The sequence below is a fragment of the Lissotriton helveticus genome, chromosome 11 (assembly GCF_964261635.1).
Source record: "Lissotriton helveticus chromosome 11, aLisHel1.1, whole genome shotgun sequence".
Lineage (NCBI taxonomy): Eukaryota > Metazoa > Chordata > Amphibia > Caudata > Salamandridae > Lissotriton > Lissotriton helveticus.
Window position 1 is genome coordinate 348,939,716 of NC_136072.1, and position 27,148 is coordinate 348,966,863.

A 27,148-nucleotide genomic window follows, 5' to 3' on the forward strand; every position below is an offset into this window, starting at 1 on the left:
TGATATGAGTTGCAGGGTAGACAGGATGCCCAACGAAAAGATGAGATGGCAAGAAGAAGGAAATTAGGACTTTATTTAGACTTGCACATTTGTATGAACCGAAGTTTGAGCATAAGAGTCTCAACTTCACCTTTGCTGTACTGGTAGGATTTGGCTAAAGATAGAAATGATGCTATTAATAGTTTCTATTATTCCCGTTAACTGTAGCATAACCCTTCCTCTCTATACTTATCAGGTGCCTTGATTGCGACTGGTGTACCATATCCTAAAACAAGGGAAGTGAGAAGGGTGCACTGCCACTTGGCTGGCAAAAAGATCTATATCCCAATGTACGTGCTAGCAGTCTGACATCATAAAGCTAAGCAAGATGCTTTCTTTCTAGAGGGCCACTCTGTTGCGTAGCAGCTGACATCATGAAGCTAAAAGAAGATGTTGTCTGACAGGAGAGCAACTCTGTTGCCTAACAAGGAGTAGGATACATGTATCTTGCTAATGATATGAGTTGCAGGGTAGACAGGATGCCCAACGAAAAGATGAGATGGCAAGAAGAAAGAAATTAGGACTTTATTTAGACTTGCTCATTTGTATGAACCGAAGTTTGAGCATAAGAGTCTCAACTTCACCTTTGCTGTACTGGTAGGATTTGGCTAAAGATGGAAATGATGCTATTAATAGTTTCTATTATTCCCGTTAACTGTAGCATAACCCTTCCTCTCTATACTTATCAGGTGCCTTGATTGCTACTGGTGTACCATATCCTAAAACAAGGGTAGTGAGAAGCGTGCACTGCCACTTGGCTGGCAAAAAGATCTATATCCCAATGTACGTGCTAGCAGTCTGACACTTCATAAAGCTAAGCAAGATGCTTTCTTTCTAGAGGGCCACTCTGTTGCGTAGCAGCTGACATCATGAAGGAAAAGGAAGATTTTGTCTGACAAGAGAGCCACTCTGTTGCCTAACAAGGAGTAGGATACATTTATCTTGGAAATGATATGAGTTGCAGGGTAGACAGAATGCCCAACGAAAAGATGAGATGGCAAGAAGAAAGAAATTAGGACTTTATTTAGACTTAAACATTTGTATGAGCGGAAGTTTCAGCATAAGAGTCTCAACTTCACCTTTGCTGAACTGGTCGGATTTGGCTAAAGAGACGATGGAAATTATGCTATTCATAGTTTCTATTATTCCCGTTAACTGTAGCATAACCCTTCCTCTCTATACTTATCAGGTGCCTTAATTGCTAGTGGTGTACTGTATCCTAAAACAAAGGAAGTGAGAAGGGTGCGCTGCCACTTGGCTGGCAAAAAGATCTATATCCCAATGTACGTGCTACAATTGTTTAGAGAGTGTTAGCAAATGAGGCAAGGGAAATTGAGATTTGATTTTTTTATTGAGCTGTTGATTTTCACAATAAAACAGACTCCATAGTATTGATTTGGTTACCCTTTATAAAAATCAACACTTTTTTTATTGCTTATACTAAATGTACTGACAGTGGACTTTTCCATCTGCAGATTATACTGAATGTCCAGCAGTGGCAGTGTTTCACAGCAGAGTTTCTCTGAATTGCCGAGACTGAAGGAAAAAAAAAAAGAAGTCTTCTGGCGTACTGCATCATTTTACCAATTTATGTGGTAAGTAAAACTCCCAATCATTCTTTTAGGCATTAAAAAGATGTTAATAGCATCAGAATGTCCACACTACTTTACAGTGGGAGCCAGTGCCTGAATATAATTTCTGTCAAGATGGAAGTAATATGGATCACATTATGTTGGTCATGATAGTTAATAAAAGACTGACTGACTCAAACTCTACTAAAACCTGCTTTAGATTCTGGTGCTAGCAATGTTCCATTCGAGGAAATTGATGCCTTTGAGGCTGAAATGCACCATCTCACTTATGAAAAATAGTGTTACATTCTCACGGAATGAAGCTCATCTAACCTCTTCTCCTGCACTCTGTATGTTGGTCTCTGATACTCAATATGGATTGTTGTTAAGGATAATCTGTCTTTGTTCCTCCATCCCACTTTCAAAAAGGACACAGTGCTTTGACTGGTTTAGATTCCTTTACTTTTCCCCCTTCTACGTGGCTGGCAGTCATGAATACAGACAGTAAGCTACTGCATAACTTCTGATATCTCATCCTCCTGTGTGGTCAGCTTCCACAAAGACAATTGGTCCAGGGGTGTCTGGCATCACAAAGATGAAGCAAGAAGTTCTCTGACATGAGGTGCCATTCTGTTGCCTAGCAGTCTGACATCATAAAGCTAAAGCAAGATGCTTTCTGACTATAGGGCCACTCTGTTGCGTAGCAGCTGACATCATGAAGCTAAAGGAAGATGTTGTCTGACAGGAGAGCCACTCTGTTGCCTAACAAGGAGTAGGATACATTTATCTTCCTAATGATATGAGTTGCAGGGTAGACAGGATGCCCAACGAAAAGATGAGATGGCAAGAAGAAAGAAATTAGGACTTTATTTAGACTTGCACATTTGTATGAACCGAAGTTTGAGCATAAGAGTCTCAACTTCACCTTTGCTGTACTGGTAGGATTTGGCTAAAGATGGAAATGATGCTATTAATAGTTTCTATTATTCCCGTTAACTGTAGCATAACCCTTCCTCTCTATACTTATCAGGTGCCTTGATTGCTATTGGTGTACCATATCCTAAAACAAGGGAAGTGAGAAGGGTGCACTGCCACTTGGCTGGCAAAAAGATCTATATCTCAATGTACGTGCTAGCAGTCTGACATCATAAAGCTAAGCAAGATGCTTTCTTTCTAGAGGGCCACTCTGTTGCGTAGCAGCTGACATCATGAAGGAAAAGGAAGATTTTGTCTGACACGAGAGCCACTCTGTTGCCTAACAAGGTGTAGGATACATTTATCTTGGAAATGATATGAGTTGCAGGGTAGACAGAATGCCCAACGAAAAGATGAGATGGCAAGAAGAAAGAAATTAGGACTTTATTTAGACTTAAACATTTGTATGAGCGGAAGTTTGAGCATAAGAGTCTCAACTTCACCTTTGCTGAACTGGTAGGATTTGGCTAAAGAGACGATGGAAATGATGCTATTCATAGTTTCTATTATTCCCGTTAACTGTAGCACAACCCTTCCTCTCTATACTTATCAGGTGCCTTAATTGCTACTGGTGTACCATATCCTAAAACAAGGGAAGTGAGAAGGGTGTGCTGCCACTTGGCTGGCAAAAAGATCTATATCCCAATATACGGGCTATAATTGTTTAGAGAGTGTAAGCAAATGAGGCAAGGGAATGCAGAAAAGTATGGGAGGTTATAAACACCAATTGAGATTTGATTTTTATGTTGAGCTGTTGCCTTTCACAATAAAACAGACTCCATAGTATTGATTTGGTTACCCTTTATAAAAATCAACACTTTTTTTATTGCTTATACTAAATGTACTAACAGTGGACTTTTCCATCTGCAGATTATACTGAATGTCCAGCAGTGGCAGTGTTTCACAGAAGAGTTTCTCTGAGTTGCCGAGACTGAAGGAAAAAAAAAAAGTCTTCTGGCGTACTGCATCATTTTACCAATTTATGTGGTAAGTAAAACTCCCAATCATTCTTTTAGGCATTAAAAAGATGTTAATAGCATCAGAATGTCCTCACTACTTTACAGTGGGAGCCTGTGCCTGAATATAACTTCTGTCAAGATGGAAGTAATATGGATCACATTATGTTGGTCATGATAGTTAATAAAAGACTGACTGACTCAAACTCTACTAAACCTGCTTTAGATTCTGGTGCTAGCAATGTTCCATTCGAGGAAATTGATGCCTTTGAGGATGAAATGCACCATCTCACTTATGAAAAATAGTGTTACATTCCCACGGAATGAAGCTCATCTAACCTCTTCTCCTGTACTCTGTATGTTGGTCTCTGATACTCAATATGGATTGTTGTTAAGGATAATCTGTCTTTGTTCATCCATCCCACTTTCAAAAAGGACACAGTGCTTTGACTGGTTTAGATTTCTTTACTTTTCCCCCTCCTACGTGGCTGGCAGTCATGAATACAGATAGTAAGCTACTGCATAACTTCTGATATCTCATCCTCCTGTGTGGTCAGCTTCCACAAAGACAATTGGTCCAGGGGTGTCTGGCATCACAAAGATAAAGCAAGAAGTTGTCTGACATGAGGTGCCATTCTGTTGCCTAGCAGTCTGACATCATAAAGCCAAAGCAAGATGCTTTCTGACTATAGGGCCACTCTGTTGCGTAGCAGCTGACATCATGAAGCTAAAGGAAGATGTTGTCTGACAGGAGAGCCACTCTGTTGCCTAACAAGGAGTAGGATACATTTATCTTGCTAATGATATGAGTTGCAGGGTAGACAGGATGCCCAACGAAAAGATGAGATGGCAAGAAGAAGGAAATTAGGACTTTATTTAGACTTGCACATTTGTATGAACCGAAGTTTGAGCATAAGAGTCTCAACTTCACCTTTGCTGTACTGGTAGGATTTGGCTAAAGATAGAAATGATGCTATTAATAGTTTCTATTATTCCCGTTAACTGTAGCATAACCCTTCCTCTCTATACTTATCAGGTGCCTTGATTGCTACTGGTGTACCATATCCTAAAACAAGGGAAGTGAGAAGGGTGCACTGCCACTTGGCTGGCAAAAAGATCTATATCCCAATGTACGTGCTAGCAGTCTGACATCATAAAGCTAAGCAAGATGCTTTCTTTCTAGAGGGCCACTCTGTTGCGTAGCAGCTGACATCATGAAGCTAAAAGAAGATGTTGTCTGACAGGAGAGCAACTCTGTTGCCTGACAAGGAGTAGGATACATGTATCTTGCTAATGATATGAGTTGCAGGGTAGACAGGATGCCCAACGAAAAGATGAGATGGCAAGAAGAAAGAAATTAGGACTTTATTTAGACTTGCTCATTTGTATGAACCGAAGTTTGAGCATAAGAGTCTCAACTTCACCTTTGCTGTACTGGTAGGATTTGGCTAAAGATGGAAATGATGCTATTAATAGTTTCTATTATTCCCGTTAACTGTAGCATAACCCTTCCTCTCTATACTTATCAGGTGCCTTGATTGCTACTGGTGTACCATATCCTAAAACAAGGGTAGTGAGAAGCGTGCACTGCCACTTGGCTGGCAAAAAGATCTATATCCCAATGTACGTGCTAGCAGTCTGACACTACATAAAGCTAAGCAAGATGCTTTCTTTCTAGAGGGCCACTCTGTTGCGTAGCAGCTGACATCATGAAGGAAAAGGAAGATTTTGTCTGACAAGAGAGCCACTCTGTTGCCTAACAAGGAGTAGGATACATTTATCTTGGAAATGATATGAGTTGCAGGGTAGACAGAATGCCCAACGAAAAGATGAGATGGCAAGAAGAAAGAAATTAGGACTTTATTTAGACTTAAACATTTGTATGAGCGGAAGTTTCAGCATAAGAGTCTCAACTTCACCTTTGCTGAACTGGTAGGATTTGGCTAAAGAGACGATGGAAATTATGCTATTCATAGTTTCTATTATTCCCGTTAACTGTAGCATAACCCTTCCTCTCTATACTTATCAGGTGCCTTAATTGCTAGTGGTGTACTGTATCCTAAAACAAAGGAAGTGAGAAGGGTGCGCTGCCACTTGGCTGGCAAAAAGATCTATATCCCAATGTACGTGCTACAATTGTTTAGAGAGTGTTAGCAAATGAGGCAAGGGAATGCCGAGAAGTATGGGAGGTTATAAACACAAATTGAGATTTGATTTTTTTATTGAGCTGTTGATTTTCACAATAAAACAGACTCCATAGTATTGATTTGGTTACCCTTTATAAAAATCAACACTTTTTTTATTGCTTATACTAAATGTACTGACAGTGGACTTTTCCATCTGCAGATTATACTGAATGTCCAGCAGTGGCAGTGTTTCACAGCAGAGTTTCTCTGAATTGCCGAGACTGAAGGAAAAAAAAAAAGAAGTCTTCTGGCGTACTGCATCATTTTACCAATTTATGTGGTAAGTAAAACTCCCAATCATTCTTTTAGGCATTAAAAAGATGTTAATAGCATCAGAATGTCCACACTACTTTACAGTGGGAGCCAGTGCCTGAATATAATTTCTGTCAAGATGGAAGTAATATGGATCACATTATGTTGGTCATGATAGTTAATAAAAGACTGACTGACTCAAACTCTACTAAAACCTGCTTTAGATTCTGGTGCTAGCAATGTTCCATTCGAGGAAATTGATGCCTTTGAGGCTGAAATGCACCATCTCACTTATGAAAAATAGTGTTACATTCTCACGGAATGAAGCTCATCTAACCTCTTCTCCTGCACTCTGTATGTTGGTCTCTGATACTCAATATGGATTGTTGTTAAGGATAATCTGTCTTTGTTCCTCCATCCCACTTTCAAAAAGGACACAGTGCTTTGACTGGTTTAGATTCCTTTACTTTTCCCCCTTCTACGTGGCTGGCAGTCATGAATACAGACAGTAAGCTACTGCATAACTTCTGATATCTCATCCTCCTGTGTGGTCAGCTTCCACAAAGACAATTGGTCCAGGGGTGTCTGGCATCACAAAGATGAAGCAAGAAGTTCTCTGACATGAGGTGCCATTCTGTTGCCTAGCAGTCTGACATCATAAAGCTAAAGCAAGATGCTTTCTGACTATAGGGCCACTCTGTTGCGTAGCAGCTGACATCATGAAGCTAAAGGAAGATGTTGTCTGACAGGAGAGCCACTCTGTTGCCTAACAAGGAGTAGGATACATTTATCTTGCTAATGATATGAGTTGCAGGGTAGACAGGATGCCCAACGAAAAGATGAGATGGCAAGAAGAAAGAAATGAGGACTTTATTTAGACTTAAACATTTGTATGAGCGGAAGTTTGAGCATAAGAGTCTCAACTTCACCTTTGCTGAACTGGTAGGATTTGGCTAAAGAGACGATGGAAATGATGCTATTCATAGTTTCTATTATTCCCGTTAACTGTAGCATAACCCTTCCTCTCTATACTTATCAGGTGCCTTAATTGCTACTGGTGTACTGTATCCTAAAACAAAGGAAGTGAGAAGGGTGCGCTGCCACTTGGCTGGCAAAAAGATCTATATCCCAATGTACGTGCTACAATTGTTTAGAGAGTGTTAGCAAATGAGGCAAGGGAATGCCGAGAAGTATGGGAGGTTATAAACACAAATTGAGATTTTATATTTTTTATTGATCTGTTGATATTCACAATAAAACAGACTCCATAGTATTGATTTGGTTACCCTTTATAAAAATCAACACTTTTTTTATTGCTTATACTAAATGTACTAACAGTGGACTTTTCCATCTGCAGATTATACTGAATGTCCAGCAGTGGCAGTGTTTCACAGCAGAGTTTCTCTGAATTGCCGAGACTGAAGGAAAAAAAAAAAGAAGTCTTCTGGCGTACTGCATCATTTTACCAATTTATGTGGTAAGTAAAACTCCCAATCATTCTTTTAGGCATTAAAAAGATGTTAATAGCATCAGAATGTCCTCACTACTTTACAGTGGGAGCCTGTGCCTGAATATAATTTCTGTCAAGATGGAAGTAATATGGATCACATTATGTTGGTCATGATAGTTAATAAAAGACTGACTGACTCAAACTCTACTAAAACCTGCTTTAGATTCTGGTGCTAGCAATGTTCCATTCGAGGAAATTGATGCCTTTGAGGCTGAAATGCACCATCTCACTTATGAAAAATAGTGTTACATTCTCACGGAATGAAGCTCATCTAACCTCTTCTCCTGCACTCTGTATGTTGGTCTCTGATACTCAATATGGATTTTTGTTAAGGATGATCTGTCTTTGTTCCTCCATCCCACTTTCAAAAAGGACACAGTGCTTTGACTGGTTTAGATTCCTTTACTTTTCCCCCTCCTACGTGGCTGGCAGTCATGAATACAGATAGTAAGCTTCTGCATGACTTCTGATATCTCATCCTCCTGTGTGGTCAGCTTCCTCAAAGACAATTGGTCCAGGGGTGTCTGGCATCACAAAGATAAGGCAAGAAGTTGTCTGACATGAGGTGCCATTCTGTTGCCAAGCAGTCTGACATCATAAAGCTAAAGCAAGATGCTTTCTGACTATAGGGCCACTCTGCTGCGTAGCAGCTGACATCATGAAGCTAAAGGAAGATGTTGTCTGACAGGAGAGCCACTCTGTTGCCTAACAAGGAGTAGGATACATTTATCTTGCTAATGATATGAGTTGCAGGGTAGACAGGATGCCCAACGAAAAGATGAGATGGCAAGAAGAAAGAAATTAGGACTTTATTTAGGCTTGCACATTTGTATGAACCGAAGTTTGAGCATAAGAGTCTCAACTTCACCTTTGCTGTACTGGTAGGATTTGGCTAAAGATGGAAATGATGCTATTAATAGTTTCTATTATTCCCGTTAACTGTAGCATAACCCTTCCTCTCTATACTTATCAGGTGCCTTGATTGCTATTGGTGTACCATATCCTAAAACAAGGGAAGTGAGAAGGGTGCACTGCCACTTGGCTGGCAAAAAGATCTATATCTCAATGTACGTGCTAGCAGTCTGACATCATAAAGCTAAGCAAGATGCTTTCTTTCTAGAGGGCCACTCTGTTGCGTAGCAGCTGACATCATGAAGGAAAAGGAAGATTTTGTCTGACACGAGAGCCACTCTGTTGCCTAACAAGGTGTAGGATACATTTATCTTGGAAATGATATGAGTTGCAGGGTAGACAGAACGCCCAACGAAAAGATGAGATGGCAAGAAGAAAGAAATTAGGACTTTATTTAGACTTAAACATTTGTATGAGCGGAAGTTTGAGCATAAGAGTCTCAACTTCACCTTTGCTGAACTGGTAGGATTTGGCTAAAGAGACGATGGAAATGATGCTATTCATAGTTTCTATTATTCCCGTTAACTGTAGCACAACCCTTCCTCTCTATACTTATCAGGTGCCTTAATTGCTACTGGTGTACCATATCCTAAAACAAGGGAAGTGAGAAGGGTGTGCTGCCACTTGGCTGGCAAAAAGATCTATATCCCAATATACGGGCTACAATTGTTTAGAGAGTGTAAGCAAATGAGGCAAGGGAATGCAGAAAAGTATGGGAGGTTATAAACACCAATTGAGATTTGATTTTTATGTTGAGCTGTTGCCTTTCACAATAAAACAGACTCCATAGTATTGATTTGGTTACCCTTTATAAAAATCAACACTTTTTTTATTGCTTATACTAAATGTACTAACAGTGGACTTTTCCATCTGCAGATTATACTGAATGTCCAGCAGTGGCAGTGTTTCACAGAAGAGTTTCTCTGAATTGCAGAGACTGAAGGAAAAAAAAAAAGTCTTCTGGCGTACTGCATCATTTTACCAATTTATGTGGTAAGTAAAACTCCCAATCATTCTTTTAGGCATTAAAAAGATGTTAATAGCATCAGAATGTCCTCACTACTTTACAGTGGGAGCCTGTGCCTGAATATAACTTCTGTCAAGATGGAAGTAATATGGATCACATTATGTTGGTCATGATAGTTAATAAAAGACTGACTGACTCAAACTCTACTAAACCTGCTTTAGATTCTGGTGCTAGCAATGTTCCATTCGAGGAAATTGATGCCTTTGAGGATGAAATGCACCATCTCACTTATGAAAAATAGTGTTACATTCCCACGGAATGAAGCTCATCTAACCTCTTCTCCTGCACTCTGTATGTTGGTCTCTGATACTCAATATGGATTGTTGTTAAGGATAATCTGTCTTTGTACCTCCATCCCACTTTCAAAAAGGACACAGTGGTTTGACTGGTTTAGTTTCCTTTACTTTTCCCCCTCCTACGTGGCTGGCAGTCATGAATACAGATAGTAAGCTACTGCATAACTTCTGATATCTCATCCTCCTGTGTGGTCAGCTTCCACAAAGACAATTGGTCCAGGGGTGTCTGGCATCACAAAGATAAAGCAAGAAGTTGTCTGACATGAGGTGCCATTCTGTTGCCTAGCAGTCTGACATCATAAAGCTAAAGCAAGATGCTTTCTGACTATAGGGCCACTCTGTTGCGTAGCAGCTGACATCATGAAGCTAAAGGAAGATGTTGTCTGACAGGAGAGCCACTCTGTTGCCTAACAAGGAGTAGGATACATTTATCTTGCTAATGATATGAGTTGCAGGGTAGACAGGATGCCCAACGAAAAGATGAGATGGCAAGAAGAAAGAAATTAGGACTTTATTTAGACTTGCACATTTGTATGAACCAAAGTTTGAGCATAAGAGTCTCAACTTCACCTTTGCTGTACTGGTAGGATTTGGCTAAAGATAGAAATTATGCTATTAATAGTTTCTATTATTCCCGTTAACTGTAGCATAACCCTTCCTCTCTATACTTATCAGGTGCCTTGATTGCTACTGGTGTACCATATCCTAAAACAAGGGAAGTGAGAAGGGTGCACTGCCACTTGGCTGGCAAAAAGATCTATATCCCAAGGTACGTGCTAGCAGTCTGACATCATAAAGCGAAGCAAGATGCTTTCTTTCTAGAGGGCCACTCTGTTCCGTAGCAGCTGACATCATGAAGGAAAAGGAAGATTTTGTCTGACAAGAGAGCCACTCTGTTGCCTAACAAGGAGTAGGATACATTTATCTTGCTAATGATATGAGTTGCAGGGTAGACAGGATGCCCAACGAAAAGATGAGATGGCAAGAAGAAAGAAATGAGGACTTTATTTAGACTTAAACATTTGTATGAGCGGAAGTTTGAGCATAAGAGTCTCAACTTCACCTTTGCTGAACTGGTAGGATTTGGCTAAAGATGGAAATGATGCTATTAATAGTTTCTATTATTCCCGTTAACTGTAGCATAACCCTTCCTCTCTATACTTATCAGGTGCCTTGATTGCTATTGGTGTACCATATCCTAAAACAAGGGAAGTGAGAAGGGTGCACTGCCACTTGGCTGGCAAAAAGATCTATATCTCAATGTACGTGCTAGCAGTCTGACATCATAAAGCTAAGCAAGATGCTTTCTTTCTAGAGGGCCACTCTGTTGCGTAGCAGCTGACATCATGAAGGAAAAGGAAGATTTTGTCTGACACGAGAGCCATTCTGTTGCCTAACAAGGTGTAGGATACATTTATCTTGGAAATGATATGAGTTGCAGGGTAGACAGAACGCCCAACGAAAAGATGAGATGGCAAGAAGAAAGAAATTAGGACTTTATTTAGACTTAAACATTTGTATGAGCGGAAGTTTGAGCATAAGAGTCTCAACTTCACCTTTGCTGAACTGGTAGGATTTGGCTAAAGAGACGATGGAAATGATGCTATTCATAGTTTCTATTATTCCCGTTAACTGTAGCACAACCCTTCCTCTCTATACTTATCAGGTGCCTTAATTGCTACTGGTGTACCATATCCTAAAACAAGGGAAGTGAGAAGGGTGTGCTGCCACTTGGCTGGCAAAAAGATCTATATCCCAATATACGGGCTACAATTGTTTAGAGAGTGTAAGCAAATGAGGCAAGGGAATGCAGAAAAGTATGGGAGGTTATAAACACCAATTGAGATTTGATTTTTATGTTGAGCTGTTGCCTTTCACAATAAAACAGACTCCATAGTATTGATTTGGTTACCCTTTATAAAAATCAACACTTTTTTTATTGCTTATACTAAATGTACTAACAGTGGACTTTTCCATCTGCAGATTATACTGAATGTCCAGCAGTGGCAGTGTTTCACAGAAGAGTTTCTCTGAATTGCAGAGACTGAAGGAAAAAAAAAAAGTCTTCTGGCGTACTGCATCATTTTACCAATTTATGTGGTAAGTAAAACTCCCAATCATTCTTTTAGGCATTAAAAAGATGTTAATAGCATCAGAATGTCCTCACTACTTTACAGTGGGAGCCTGTGCCTGAATATAACTTCTGTCAAGATGGAAGTAATATGGATCACATTATGTTGGTCATGATAGTTAATAAAAGACTGACTGACTCAAACTCTACTAAACCTGCTTTAGATTCTGGTGCTAGCAATGTTCCATTCGAGGAAATTGATGCCTTTGAGGATGAAATGCACCATCTCACTTATGAAAAATAGTGTTACATTCCCACGGAATGAAGCTCATCTAACCTCTTCTCCTGCACTCTGTATGTTGGTCTCTGATACTCAATATGGATTGTTGTTAAGGATAATCTGTCTTTGTACCTCCATCCCACTTTCAAAAAGGACACAGTGGTTTGACTGGTTTAGTTTCCTTTACTTTTCCCCCTCCTACGTGGCTGGCAGTCATGAATACAGATAGTAAGCTACCGCATAACTTCTGATATCTCATCCTCCTGTGTGGTCAGCTTCCACAAAGACAATTGGTCCAGGGGTGTCTGGCATCACAAAGATAAAGCAAGAAGTTGTCTGACATGAGGTGCCATTCTGTTGCCTAGCAGTCTGACATCATAAAGCTAAAGCAAGATGCTTTCTGACTATAGGGCCACTCTGTTGCGTAGCAGCTGACATCATGAAGCTAAAGGAAGATGTTGTCTGACAGGAGAGCCACTCTGTTGCCTAACAAGGAGTAGGATACATTTATCTTGCTAATGATATGAGTTGCAGGGTAGACAGGATGCCCAACGAAAAGATGAGATGGCAAGAAGAAAGAAATTAGGACTTTATTTAGACTTGCACATTTGTATGAACCAAAGTTTGAGCATAAGAGTCTCAACTTCACCTTTGCTGTACTGGTAGGATTTGGCTAAAGATAGAAATTATGCTATTAATAGTTTCTATTATTCCCGTTAACTGTAGCATAACCCTTCCTCTCTATACTTATCAGGTGCCTTGATTGCTACTGGTGTACCATATCCTAAAACAAGGGAAGTGAGAAGGGTGCACTGCCACTTGGCTGGCAAAAAGATCTATATCCCAAGGTACGTGCTAGCAGTCTGACATCATAAAGCGAAGCAAGATGCTTTCTTTCTAGAGGGCCACTCTGTTCCGTAGCAGCTGACATCATGAAGGAAAAGGAAGATTTTGTCTGACAAGAGAGCCACTCTGTTGCCTAACAAGGAGTAGGATACATTTATCTTGCTAATGATATGAGTTGCAGGGTAGACAGGATGCCCAACGAAAAGATGAGATGGCAAGAAGAAAGAAATGAGGACTTTATTTAGACTTAAACATTTGTATGAGCGGAAGTTTGAGCATAAAAGTCTCAACTTCACCTTTGCTGAACTGGTAGGATTTGGCTAAAGAGACGATGGAAATGATGCTATTCATAGTTTCTATTATTCCCGTTAACTGTAGCATAACCCTTCCTCTCTATACTTATCAGGTGCCTTAATTGCTACTGGTGTACTGTATCCTAAAACAAAGGAAGTGAGAAGGGTGCGCTGCCACTTGGCTGGCAAAACGATCTATATCCCAATGTACGTGCTACAATTGTTTAGAGAGTGTTAGCAAATGAGGCAAGGGAATGCCGAGAAGTATGGGAGGTTATAAACACAAATTGAGATTTTATATTTTTTATTGATCTGTTGATATTCACAATAAAACAGACTCCATAGTATTGATTTGGTTACCCTTTATAAAAATCAACACTTTTTTTATTGCTTATACTAAATGTACTAACAGTGGACTTTTCCATCTGCAGATTATACTGAATGTCCAGCAGTGGCAGTGTTTCACAGAAGAGTTTCTCTGAATTGCAGAGACTGAAGGAAAAAAAAAAAGTCTTCTGGCGTACTGCATCATTTTACCAATTTATGTGGTAAGTAAAACTCCCAATCATTCTTTTAGGCATTAAAAAGATGTTAATAGCATCAGAATGTCCTCACTACTTTACAGTGGGAGCCTGTGCCTGAATATAACTTCTGTCAAGATGGAAGTAATATGGATCACATTATGTTGGTCATGATAGTTAATAAAAGACTGACTGACTCAAACTCTACTAAACCTGCTTTAGATTCTGGTGCTAGCAATGTTCAATTCGAGGAAATTGATGCCTTTGAGGATGAAATGCACCATCTCACTTATGAAAAATAGTGTTACATTCCCACGGAATGAAGCTCATCTAACCTCTTCTCCTGCACTCTGTATGTTGGTCTCTGATACTCAATATGGATTGTTGTTAAGGATAATCTGTCTTTGTACCTCCATCCCACTTTCAAAAAGGACACAGTGGTTTGACTGGTTTAGTTTCCTTTACTTTTCCCCCTCCTACGTGGCTGGCAGTCATGAATACAGATAGTAAGCTACCGCATAACTTCTGATATCTCATCCTCCTGTGTGGTCAGCTTCCACAAAGACAATTGGTCCAGGGGTGTCTGGCATCACAAAGATAAAGCAAGAAGTTGTCTGACATGAGGTGCCATTCTGTTGCCTAGCAGTCTGACATCATAAAGCTAAAGCAAGATGCTTTCTGACTATAGGGCCACTCTGTTGCGTAGCAGCTGACATCATGAAGCTAAAGGAAGATGTTGTCTGACAGGAGAGCCACTCTGTTGCCTAACAAGGAGTAGGATACATTTATCTTGCTAATGATATGAGTTGCAGGGTAGACAGGATGCCCAACGAAAAGATGAGATGGCAAGAAGAAAGAAATTAGGACTTTATTTAGACTTGCACATTTGTATGAACCAAAGTTTGAGCATAAGAGTCTCAACTTCACCTTTGCTGTACTGGTAGGATTTGGCTAAAGATAGAAATTATGCTATTAATAGTTTCTATTATTCCCGTTAACTGTAGCATAACCCTTCCTCTCTATACTTATCAGGTGCCTTGATTGCTACTGGTGTACCATATCCTAAAACAAGGGAAGTGAGAAGGGTGCACTGCCACTTGGCTGGCAAAAAGATCTATATCCCAAGGTACGTGCTAGCAGTCTGACATCATAAAGCGAAGCAAGATGCTTTCTTTCTAGAGGGCCACTCTGTTCCGTAGCAGCTGACATCATGAAGGAAAAGGAAGATTTTGTCTGACAAGAGAGCCACTCTGTTGCCTAACAAGGAGTAGGATACATTTATCTTGCTAATGATATGAGTTGCAGGGTAGACAGGATGCCCAACGAAAAGATGAGATGGCAAGAAGAAAGAAATGAGGACTTTATTTAGACTTAAACATTTGTATGAGCGGAAGTTTGAGCATAAAAGTCTCAACTTCACCTTTGCTGAACTGGTAGGATTTGGCTAAAGAGACGATGGAAATGATGCTATTCATAGTTTCTATTATTCCCGTTAACTGTAGCATAACCCTTCCTCTCTATACTTATCAGGTGCCTTAATTGCTACTGGTGTACTGTATCCTAAAACAAAGGAAGTGAGAAGGGTGCGCTGCCACTTGGCTGGCAAAACGATCTATATCCCAATGTACGTGCTACAATTGTTTAGAGAGTGTTAGCAAATGAGGCAAGGGAATGCCGAGAAGTATGGGAGGTTATAAACACAAATTGAGATTTTATATTTTTTATTGATCTGTTGATATTCACAATAAAACAGACTCCATAGTATTGATTTGGTTACCCTTTATAAAAATCAACACTTTTTTTATTGCTTATACTAAATGTACTAACAGTGGACTTTTCCATCTGCAGATTATACTGAATGTCCAGCAGTGGCAGTGTTTCACAGCAGAGTTTCTCTGAATTGCCGAGACTGAAGGAAAAAAAAAAAGAAGTCTTCTGGCGTACTGCATCATTTTACCAATTTATGTGGTAAGTAAAACTCCCAATCATTCTTTTAGGCATTAAAAAGATGTTAATAGCATCAGAATGTCCTCACTACTTTACAGTGGGAGCCTGTGCCTGAATATAACTTCTGTCAAGATGGAAGTAATATGGATCACATTATGTTGGTCATGATAGTTAATAAAAGACTGACTGACTCAAACTCTACTAAACCTGCTTTAGATTCTGGTGCTAGCAATGTTCCATTCGAGGAAATTGATGCATTTGAGGATGAAATGCACCATCTCACTTATGAAAAATAGTGTTACATTCCCACGGAATGAAGCTCATCTAACCTCTTCTCCTGTACTCTGTATGTTGGTCTCTGATACTCAATATGGATTGTTGTTAAGGATAATCTGTCTTTGTTCATCCATCCCACTTTCAAAAAGGACACAGTGCTTTGACTGGTTTAGATTCCTTTACTTTTCCCCCTCCTACGTGGCTGGCAGTCATGAATACAGATAGTAAGCTACTGCATAACTTCTGATATCTCATCCTCCTGTGTGGTCAGCTTCCACAAAGACAATTGGTCCAGGGGTGTCTGGCATCACAAAGATAAAGCAAGAAGTTGTCTGACATGAGGTGCCATTCTGTTGCCTAGCAGTCTGACATCATAAAGCTAAAGCAAGATGCTTTCTGACTATAGGGCCACTCTGTTGCGTAGCAGCTGACATCATGAAGCTAAAGGAAGATGTTGTCTGACAGGAGAGCCACTCTGTTGCCTAACAAGGAGTAGGATACATTTATCTTGCTAATGATATGAGTTGCAGGGTAGACAGGATGCCCAACGAAAAGATGAGATGGCAAGAAGAAGGAAATTAGGACTTTATTTAGACTTGCACATTTGTATGAACCGAAGTTTGAGCATAAGAGTCTCAACTTCACCTTTGCTGTACTGGTAGGATTTGGCTAAAGATAGAAATGATGCTATTAATAGTTTCTATTATTCCCGTTAACTGTAGCATAACCCTTCCTCTCTATACTTATCAGGTGCCTTGATTGCTACTGGTGTACCATATCCTAAAACAAGGGAAGTGAGAAGGGTGCACTGCCACTTGGCTGGCAAAAAGATCTATATCCCAATGTACGTGCTAGCAGTCTGACATCATAAAGCTAAGCAAGATGTTTTCTTTCTAGAGGGCCACTCTGTTGCGTAGCAGCTGACATCATGAAGCTAAAAGAAGATGTTGTCTGACAGGAGAGCCACTCTGTTGCCTAACAAGGAGTAGGATACATGTATCTTGCTAATGATATGAGTTGCAGGGTAGACAGGATGCCCAACGAAAAGATGAGATGGCAAGAAGAAAGAAATTAGGACTTTATTTAGACTTGCTCATTTGTATGAACCGAAGTTTGAGCATAAGAGTCTCAACTTCACCTTTGCTGTACTGGTAGGATTTGGCTAAAGATGGAAATGATGCTATTAATAGTTTCTATTATTCCCGTTAACTGTAGCATAACCCTTCCTCTCTATACTTATCAGGTGCCTTGATTGCTACTGGTGTACCATATCCTAAAACAAGGGTAGTGAGAAGCGTGCACTGCCACTTGGCTGGCAAAAAGATCTATATCCCAATGTACGTGCTAGCAGTCTGACACTTCATAAAGCTAAGCAAGATGCTTTCTTTCTAGAGGGCCACTCTGTTGCGTAGCAGCTGACATCATGAAGGAAAAGGAAGATTTTGTCTGACAAGAGAGCCACTCTGTTGCCTAACAAGGAGTAGGATACATTTATCTTGGAAATGATATGAGTTGCAGGGTAGACAGAATGCCCAACGAAAAGATGAGATGGCAAGAAGAAAGAAATTAGGACTTTATTTAGACTTAAACATTTGTATGAGCGGAAGTTTCAGCATAAGAGTCTCAACTTCACCTTTGCTGAACTGGTAGGATTTGGCTAAAGAGACGATGGAAATTATGCTATTCATAGTTTCTATTATTCACGTTAACTGTAGCATAACCCTTCCTCTCTATACTTATCAGGTGCCTTAATTGCTAGTGGTGTACTGTATCCTAAAACAAAGGAAGTGAGAAGGGTGCGCTGCCACTTGGCTGGCAAAAAGATCTATATCCCAATGTACGTGCTACAATTGTTTAGAGAGTGTTAGCAAATGAGGCAAGGGAATGCCGAGAAGTATGGGAGGTTATAAACACAAATTGAGATTTGATTTTTTTATTGAGCTGTTGTTTTCACAATAAAACAGACTCCATAATATTGATTTGGTTACCCTTTATAAAAATCAACACTTTTTTTTATTGCTTATACTAAATGTACTAACAGTGGACTTTTCCATCTGCAGATTATACTGAATGTCCAGCAGTGGCAGTGTTTCACAGCAGAGTTTCTCTGAATTGCCGAGACTGAAGGAAAAAAAAAAAAAAGTCTTCTGGCGTACTGCATCATTTTACCAATTTATGTGGTAAGTAAAACTCCCAATCATTCTTTTAGGCATTAAAAAGATGTTAATAGCATCAGAATGTCCACACTACTTTACAGTGGGAGCCAGTGCCTGAATATAATTTCTGTCAAGATGGAAGTAATATGGATCACATTATGTTGGTCATGATAGTTTATAAATACTGACTGACTCAAACTCTACTAAAACCTGCTTTAGATTCTGGTGCTAGCAATGTTCCATTCGAGGAAATTGATGCCTTTGAGGCTGAAATGCACCATCTCACTTATGAAAAATAGTGTTACATTCTCACGGAATGAAGCTCATCTAACCTCTTCTCCTGCACTCTGTATGTTGGTCTCTGATACTCAATATGGATTTTTGTTAAGGATGATCTGTCTTTGTTCCTCCATCCCACTTTCAAAAAGGACACAGTGCTTTGACTGGTTTAGATTCCTTTACTTTTCCCCCTCCTACGTGGCTGGCAGTCATGAATACAGATAGTAAGCTACTGCATAACTTCTGATATCTCATCCTCCTGTGTGGTCAGCTTCCACAAAGACAATTGGTCCAGGGGTGTCTGGCATCACAAAGATAAAGCAAGAAGTTGTCTGACATGAGGTGCCATTCTGTTGCCTAGCAGTCTGACATCATAAAGCTAAAGCAAGATGCTTTCTGACTATAGGGCCACTCTGTTGCGTAGCAGCTGACATCATGAAGCTAAAGGAAGATGTTGTCTGACAGGAGAGCCACTCTGTTGCCTAACAAGGAGTAGGATACATTTATCTTGCTAATGATATGAGTTGCAGGGTAGACAGGATGCCCAACGAAAAGATGAGATGGCAAGAAGAAAGAAATTAGGACTTTATTTAGACTTGCACATTTGTATGAACCGACCGAAGTTTGAGCATAAGAGTCTCAACTTCACCTTTGCTGTACTGGTAGGATTTGGCTAAAGATAGAAATGATGCTATTAATAGTTTTTATTATTCCCGTTAACTGTAGCATAACCCTTCCTCTCTATACTTATCAGGTGCCTTGATTGCTACTGGTGTACCATATCCTAAAACAAGGGAAGTGAGAAGGGTGCACTGCCACTTGGCTGGCAAAAAGATCTATATCCCGATGTACGTGCTAGCAGTCTGACATCATAAAGCTAAGCAAGATGCTTTCTTTCTAGAGGGCCACTCTGTTGCGTAGCAGCTGACATCATGAAGGAAAAGGAAGATTTTGTCTGACAAGAGAGCCACTCTGTTGCCTAACAAGGAGTAGGATACATTTATCTTGGAAATGATATGAGTTGCAGGATAGACAGAATGCCCAACAAAAAGATGAGATGGCAAGAAGAAAGAAATGAGGACTTTATTTAGACTTAAACATTTGTATGAGCGGAAGTTTGAGCATAAGAGTCTCAACTTCACCTTTGCTGAACTGGTAGGATTTGGCTAAAGAGACGATGGAAATGATGCTATTTATAGTTTCTATTATTCCCGTTAACTGTAGCATACCCCTTCCTCTCTATACTTATCAGGTTACTTAATTGCTACTGGTGTACTGTATCCTAAAACAAAGGAAGTGAGAAGGGTGCGATGCCACTTGGCTGGCAAAAAAATCTATATCCCAATGTACGTGCTACAATTGTTTAGAGAGTGTTAGCAAATGAGGCAAGGGAATGCCGAGAAGTATGGGAGGTTATAAACACAAATTGAGATTTTATTTTTTTATTGAGCTGTTGATTTTCACAATAAAACAGACTCCATAGTATTGATTTGGTTACCCTTTATAAAAATCAACACTTTTTTTATTGCTTATACTAAATGTACTAACAGTGGACTTTTCCATCTGCAGATTATACTGAATGTCCAGCAGTGGCAGTGTTTCACAGCAGAGTTTCTCTGAATTGCCGAGACTGAAGGAAAAAAAAAAAGAAGTCTTCTGGCGTACTGCATCATTTTACCAATTTATGTGGTAAGTAAAACTCCCAATCATTCTTTTAGGCATTAAAAAGATGTTAATAGCATCAGAATGTCCACACTACTTTACAGTGGGAGCCAGTGCCTGAATATAATTTCTGTCAAGATGGAAGTAATATGGATCACATTATGTTGGTCATGATAGTTAATAAAAGACTGACTGACTCAAACTCTACTAAAACCTGCTTTAGATTCTGGTGCTAGCAATGTTCCATTCGAGGAAATTGATGCCTTTGAGGCTGAAATGCACCATCTCACTTATGAAAAATAGTGTTACATTCTCACGGAATGAAGCTCATCTAACCTCTTCTCCTGCACTCTGTATGTTGGTCTCTGATACTCAATATGGATTGTTGTTAAGGATAATCTGTCTTTGTTCCTCCATCCCACTTTCAAAAAGGACACAGTGCTTTGACTGGTTTAGATTCCTTTACTTTTCCCCCTTCTACGTGGCTGGCAGTCATGAATACAGACAGTAAGCTACTGCATAACTTCTGATATCTCATCCTCCTGTGTGGTCAGCTTCCACAAAGACAATTGGTCCAGGGGTGTCTGGCATCACAAAGATGAAGCAAGAAGTTCTCTGACATGAGGTGCCATTCTGTTGCCTAGCAGTCTGACATCATAAAGCTAAAGCAAGATGCTTTCTGACTATAGGGCCACTCTGTTGCGTAGCAGCTGACATCATGAAGCTAAAGGAAGATGTTGTCTGACAGGAGAGCCACTCTGTTGCCTAACAAGGAGTAGGATACATTTATCTTGCTAATGATATGAGTTGCAGGGTAGACAGGATGCCCAACGAAAAGATGAGATGGCAAGAAGAAAGAAATTAGGACTTTATTTAGGCTTGCACATTTGTATGAACCGAAGTTTGAGCATAAGAGTCTCAACTTCACCTTTGCTGTACTGGTAGGATTTGGCTAAAGATGGAAATGATGCTATTAATAGTTTCTATTATTCCCGTTAACTGTAGCATAACCCTTCCTCTCTATACTTATCAGGTGCCTTGATTGCTATTGGTGTACCATATCCTAAAACAAGGGAAGTGAGAAGGGTGCACTGCCACTTGGCTGGCAAAAAGATCTATATCTCAATGTACGTGCTAGCAGTCTGACATCATAAAGCTAAGCAAGATGCTTTCTTTCTAGAGGGCCACTCTGTTGCGTAGCAGCTGACATCATGAAGGAAAAGGAAGATTTTGTCTGACACGAGAGCCACTCTGTTGCCTAACAAGGTGTAGGATACATTTATCTTGGAAATGATATGAGTTGCAGGGTAGACAGAACGCCCAACGAAAAGATGAGATGGCAAGAAGAAAGAAATTAGGACTTTATTTAGACTTAAACATTTGTATGAGCGGAAGTTTGAGCATAAGAGTCTCAACTTCACCTTTGCTGAACTGGTAGGATTTGGCTAAAGAGACGATGGAAATGATGCTATTCATAGTTTCTATTATTCCCGTTAACTGTAGCACAACCCTTCCTCTCTATACTTATCAGGTGCCTTAATTGCTACTGGTGTACCATATCCTAAAACAAGGGAAGTGAGAAGGGTGTGCTGCCACTTGGCTGGCAAAAAGATCTATATCCCAATATACGGGCTACAATTGTTTAGAGAGTGTAAGCAAATGAGGCAAGGGAATGCAGAAAAGTATGGGAGGTTATAAACACCAATTGAGATTTGATTTTTATGTTGAGCTGTTGCCTTTCACAATAAAACAGACTCCATAGTATTGATTTGGTTACCCTTTATAAAAATCAACACTTTTTTTATTGCTTATACTAAATGTACTAACAGTGGACTTTTCCATCTGCAGATTATACTGAATGTCCAGCAGTGGCAGTGTTTCACAGAAGAGTTTCTCTGAATTGCAGAGACTGAAGGAAAAAAAAAAAGTCTTCTGGCGTACTGCATCATTTTACCAATTTATGTGGTAAGTAAAACTCCCAATCATTCTTTTAGGCATTAAAAAGATGTTAATAGCATCAGAATGTCCTCACTACTTTACAGTGGGAGCCTGTGCCTGAATATAACTTCTGTCAAGATGGAAGTAATATGGATCACATTATGTTGGTCATGATAGTTAATAAAAGACTGACTGACTCAAACTCTACTAAACCTGCTTTAGATTCTGGTGCTAGCAATGTTCCATTCGAGGAAATTGATGCCTTTGAGGATGAAATGCACCATCTCACTTATGAAAAATAGTGTTACATTCCCACGGAATGAAGCTCATCTAACCTCTTCTCCTGCACTCTGTATGTTGGTCTCTGATACTCAATATGGATTGTTGTTAAGGATAATCTGTCTTTGTTCATCCATCCCACTTTCAAAAAGGACACAGTGCTTTGACTGGTTTAGATTCCTTTACTTTTCCCCCTCCTACGTGGCTGGCAGTCATGAATACAGATAGTAAGCTACTGCATAACTTCTGATATCTCATCCTCCTGTGTGGTCAGCTTCCACAAAGACAATTGGTCCAGGGGTGTCTGGCATCACAAAGATAAAGCAAGAAGTTGTCTGACATGAGGTGCCATTCTGTTGCCTAGCAGTCTGACATCATAAAGCTAAAGCAAGATGCTTTCTGACTATAGGGCCACTCTGTTGCGTAGCAGCTGACATCATGAAGCTAAAGGAAGATGTTGTCTGACAGGAGAGCCACTCTGTTGCCTAACAAGGAGTAGGATACATTTATCTTGCTAATGATATGAGTTGCAGGGTAGACAGGATGCCCAACGAAAAGATGAGATGGCAAGAAGAAAGAAATTAGGACTTTATTTAGACTTGCACATTTGTATGAACCAAAGTTTGAGCATAAGAGTCTCAACTTCACCTTTGCTGTACTGGTAGGATTTGGCTAAAGATAGAAATGATGCTATTAATAGTTTCTATTATTCCCGTTAACTGTAGCATAACCCTTCCTCTCTATACTTATCAGGTGCCTTGATTGCTACTGGTGTACCATATCCTAAAACAAGGGAAGTGAGAAGGGTGCACTGCCACTTGGCTGGCAAAAAGATCTATATCCCAATGTACGTGCTAGCAGTCTGACATCATAAAGCTAAGCAAGATGCTTTCTTTCTAGAGGGCCACTCTGTTGCGTAGCAGCTGACATCATGAAGCTAAAAGAAGATGTTGTCTGACAGGAGAGCCACTCTGTTGCCTAACAAGGAGTAGGATACATGTATCTTGCTAATGATATGAGTTGCAGGGTAGACAGGATGCCCAACGAAAAGATGAGATGGCAAGAAGAAAGAAATTAGGACTTTATTTAGACTTGCTCATTTGTATGAACCGAAGTTTGAGCATAAGAGTCTCAACTTCACCTTTGCTGTACTGGTAGGATTTGGCTAAAGATGGAAATGATGCTATTAATAGTTTCTATTATTCCCGTTAACTGTAGCATAACCCTTCCTCTCTATACTTATCAGGTGCCTTGATTGCTACTGGTGTACCATATCCTAAAACAAGGGAAGTGAGAAGGGTGCACTGCCACTTGGCTGGCAAAAATATCTATATCCCAATGTACGTGCTAGCAGTCTGACACTTCATAAAGCTAAGCAAGATGCTTTCTTTCTAGAGGGCCACTCTGTTGCGTAGCAGCTTACATCATGAAGGAAAAGGAAGATTTTGTCTGACAAGAGAGCCACTCTGTTGCCTAACAAGGAGTAGGATACATTTATCTTGGAAATGATATGAGTTGCAGGGTAGACAGAATGCCCAACGAAAAGATGAGATGGCAAGAAGAAAGAAATTAGGACTTTATTTAGACTTAAACATTTGTATGAGCGGAAGTTTCAGCATAAGAGTCTCAACTTCACCTTTGCTGAACTGGTAGGATTTGGCTAAAGAGACGATGGAAATTATGCTATTCATAGTTTCTATTATTCCCGTTAACTGTAGCATAACCCTTCCTCTCTATACTTATCAGGTGCCTTAATTGCTAGTGGTGTACTGTATCCTAAAACAAAGGAAGTGAGAAGGGTGCGCTGCCACTTGGCTGGCAAAAAGATCTATATCCCAATGTACGTGCTACAATTGTTTAGAGAGTGTTAGCAAATGAGGCAAGGGAATGCCGAGAAGTATGGGAGGTTATAAACACAAATTGAGATTTGATTTTTTTATTGAGCTGTTGTTTTCACAATAAAACAGACTCCATAATATTGATTTGGTTACCCTTTATAAAAATCAACACTTTTTTTATTGCTTATACTAAATGTACTAACAGTGGACTTTTCCATCTGCAGATTATACTGAATGTCCAGCAGTGGCAGTGTTTCACAGCAGAGTTTCTCTGAATTGCCGAGACTGAAGGAAAAAAAAAAAGAAGTCTTCTGGCGTACTGCATCATTTTACCAATTTATGTGGTAAGTAAAACTCCCAATCATTCTTTTAGGCATTAAAAAGATGTTAATAGCATCAGAATGTCCACACTACTTTACAGTGGGAGCCAGTGCCTGAATATAATTTCTGTCAAGATGGAAGTAATATGGATCACATTATGTTGGTCATGATAGTTAATAAAAGACTGACTGACTCAAACTCTACTAAAACCTGCTTTAGATTCTGGTGCTAGCAATGTTCCATTCGAGGAAATTGATGCCTTTGAGGCTGAAATGCACCATCTCACTTATGAAAAATAGTGTTACATTCTCACGGAATGAAGCTCATCTAACCTCTTCTCCTGCACTCTGTATGTTGGTCTCTGATACTCAATATGGATTGTTGTTAAGGATAATCTGTCTTTGTTCCTCCATCCCACTTTCAAAAAGGACACAGTGCTTTGACTGGTTTAGATTCCTTTCCTTTTCCCCCTTCTACGTGGCTGGCAGTCATGAATACAGACAGTAAGCTACTGCATAACTTCTGATATCTCATCCTCCTGTGTGGTCAGCTTCCACAAAGACAATTGGTCCAGGGGTGTCTGGCATCACAAAGATGAAGCAAGAAGTTGTCTGACATGAGGTGCCATTCTGTTGCCTAGCAGTCTGACATCATAAAGCTAAAGCAAGATGCTTTCTGACTATAGGGCCACTCTGTTGCGTAGCAGCTGACATCATGAAGCTAAAGGAAGATGTTGTCTGACAGGAGAGCCACTCTGTTGCCTAACAAGGAGTAGGATACATTTATCTTGCTAATGATATGAGTTGCAGGGTAGACAGGATGCCCAACGAAAAGATGAGATGGCAAGAAGAAGGAAATTAGGACTTTATTTAGACTTGCACATTTGTATGAACCGAAGTTTGAGCATAAGAGTCTCAACTTCACCTTTGCTGTACTGGTAGGATTTGGCTAAAGATAGAAATGATGCTATTAATAGTTTCTATTATTCCCGTTAACTGTAGCATAACCCTTCCTCTCTATACTTATCAGGTGCCTTGATTGCTACTGGTGTACCATATCCTAAAACAAGGGAAGTGAGAAGGGTGCACTGCCACTTGGCTGGCAAAAAGATCTATATCCCAATGTACGTGCTAGCAGTCTGACATCATAAAGCTAAGCAAGATGTTTTCTTTCTAGAGGGCCACTCTGTTGCGTAGCAGCTGACATCATGAAGCTAAAAGAAGATGTTGTCTGACAGGAGAGCCACTCTGTTGCCTAACAAGGAGTAGGATACATGTATCTTGCTAATGATATGAGTTGCAGGGTAGACAGGATGCCCAACGAAAAGATGAGATGGCAAGAAGAAAGAAATTAGGACTTTATTTAGACTTGCTCATTTGTATGAACCGAAGTTTGAGCATAAGAGTCTCAACTTCAGCTTTGCTGTACTGGTAGGATTTGGCTAAAGATGGAAATGATGCTATTAATAGTTTCTATTATTCCCGTTAACTGTAGCATAACCCTTCCTCTCTATACTTATCAGGTGCCTTGATTGCTACTGGTGTACCATATCCTAAAACAAGGGTAGTGAGAAGCGTGCACTGCCACTTGGCTGGCAAAAAGATCTATATCCCAATGTACGTGCTAGCAGTCTGACACTTCATAAAGCTAAGCAAGATGCTTTCTTTCTAGAGGGCCACTCTGTTGCGTAGCAGCTGACATCATGAAGGAAAAGGAAGATTTTGTCTGACAAGAGAGCCACTCTGTTGCCTAACAAGGAGTAGGATACATTTATCTTGGAAATGATATGAGTTGCAGGGTAGACAGAATGCCCAACGAAAAGATGAGATGGCAAGAAGAAAGAAATTAGGACTTTATTTAGACTTAAACATTTGTATGAGCGGAAGTTTCAGCATAAGAGTCTCAACTTCACCTTTGCTGAACTGGTAGGATTTGGCTAAAGAGACGATGGAAATTATGCTATTCATAGTTTCTATTATTCCCGTTAACTGTAGCATAACCCTTCCTCTCTATACTTATCAGGTGCCTTAATTGCTAGTGGTGTACTGTATCCTAAAACAAAGGAAGTGAGAAGGGTGCGATGCCACTTGGCTGGCAAAAAAATCTATATCCCAATGTACGTGCTACAATTGTTTAGAGAGTGTTAGCAAATGAGGCAAGGGAATGCCGAGAAGTATGGGAGGTTATAAACACAAATTGAGATTTGATTTTTTTATTGAGCTGTTGATTTTCACAATAAAACAGACTCCATAGTATTGATTTGGTTACCCTTTATAAAAATCAACACTTTTTTTATTGCTTATACTAAATGTACTAACAGTGGACTTTTCCATCTGCAGATTATACTGAATGTCCAGCAGTGGCAGTGTTTCACAGCAGAGTTTCTCTGAATTGCCGAGACTGAAGGAAAAAAAAAAAGAAGTCTTCTGGCGTACTGCATCATTTTACCAATTTATGTGGTAAGTAAAACTCCCAATCATTCTTTTAGGCATTAAAAAGATGTTAATAGCATCAGAATGTCCACACTACTTTACAGTGGGAGCCAGTGCCTGAATATAATTTCTGTCAAGATGGAAGTAATATGGATCACATTATGTTGGTCATGATAGTTAATAAAAGACTGACTGACTCAAACTCTACTAAAACCTGCTTTAGATTCTGGTGCTAGCAATGTTCCATTCGAGGAAATTGATGCCTTTGAGGCTGAAATGCACCAT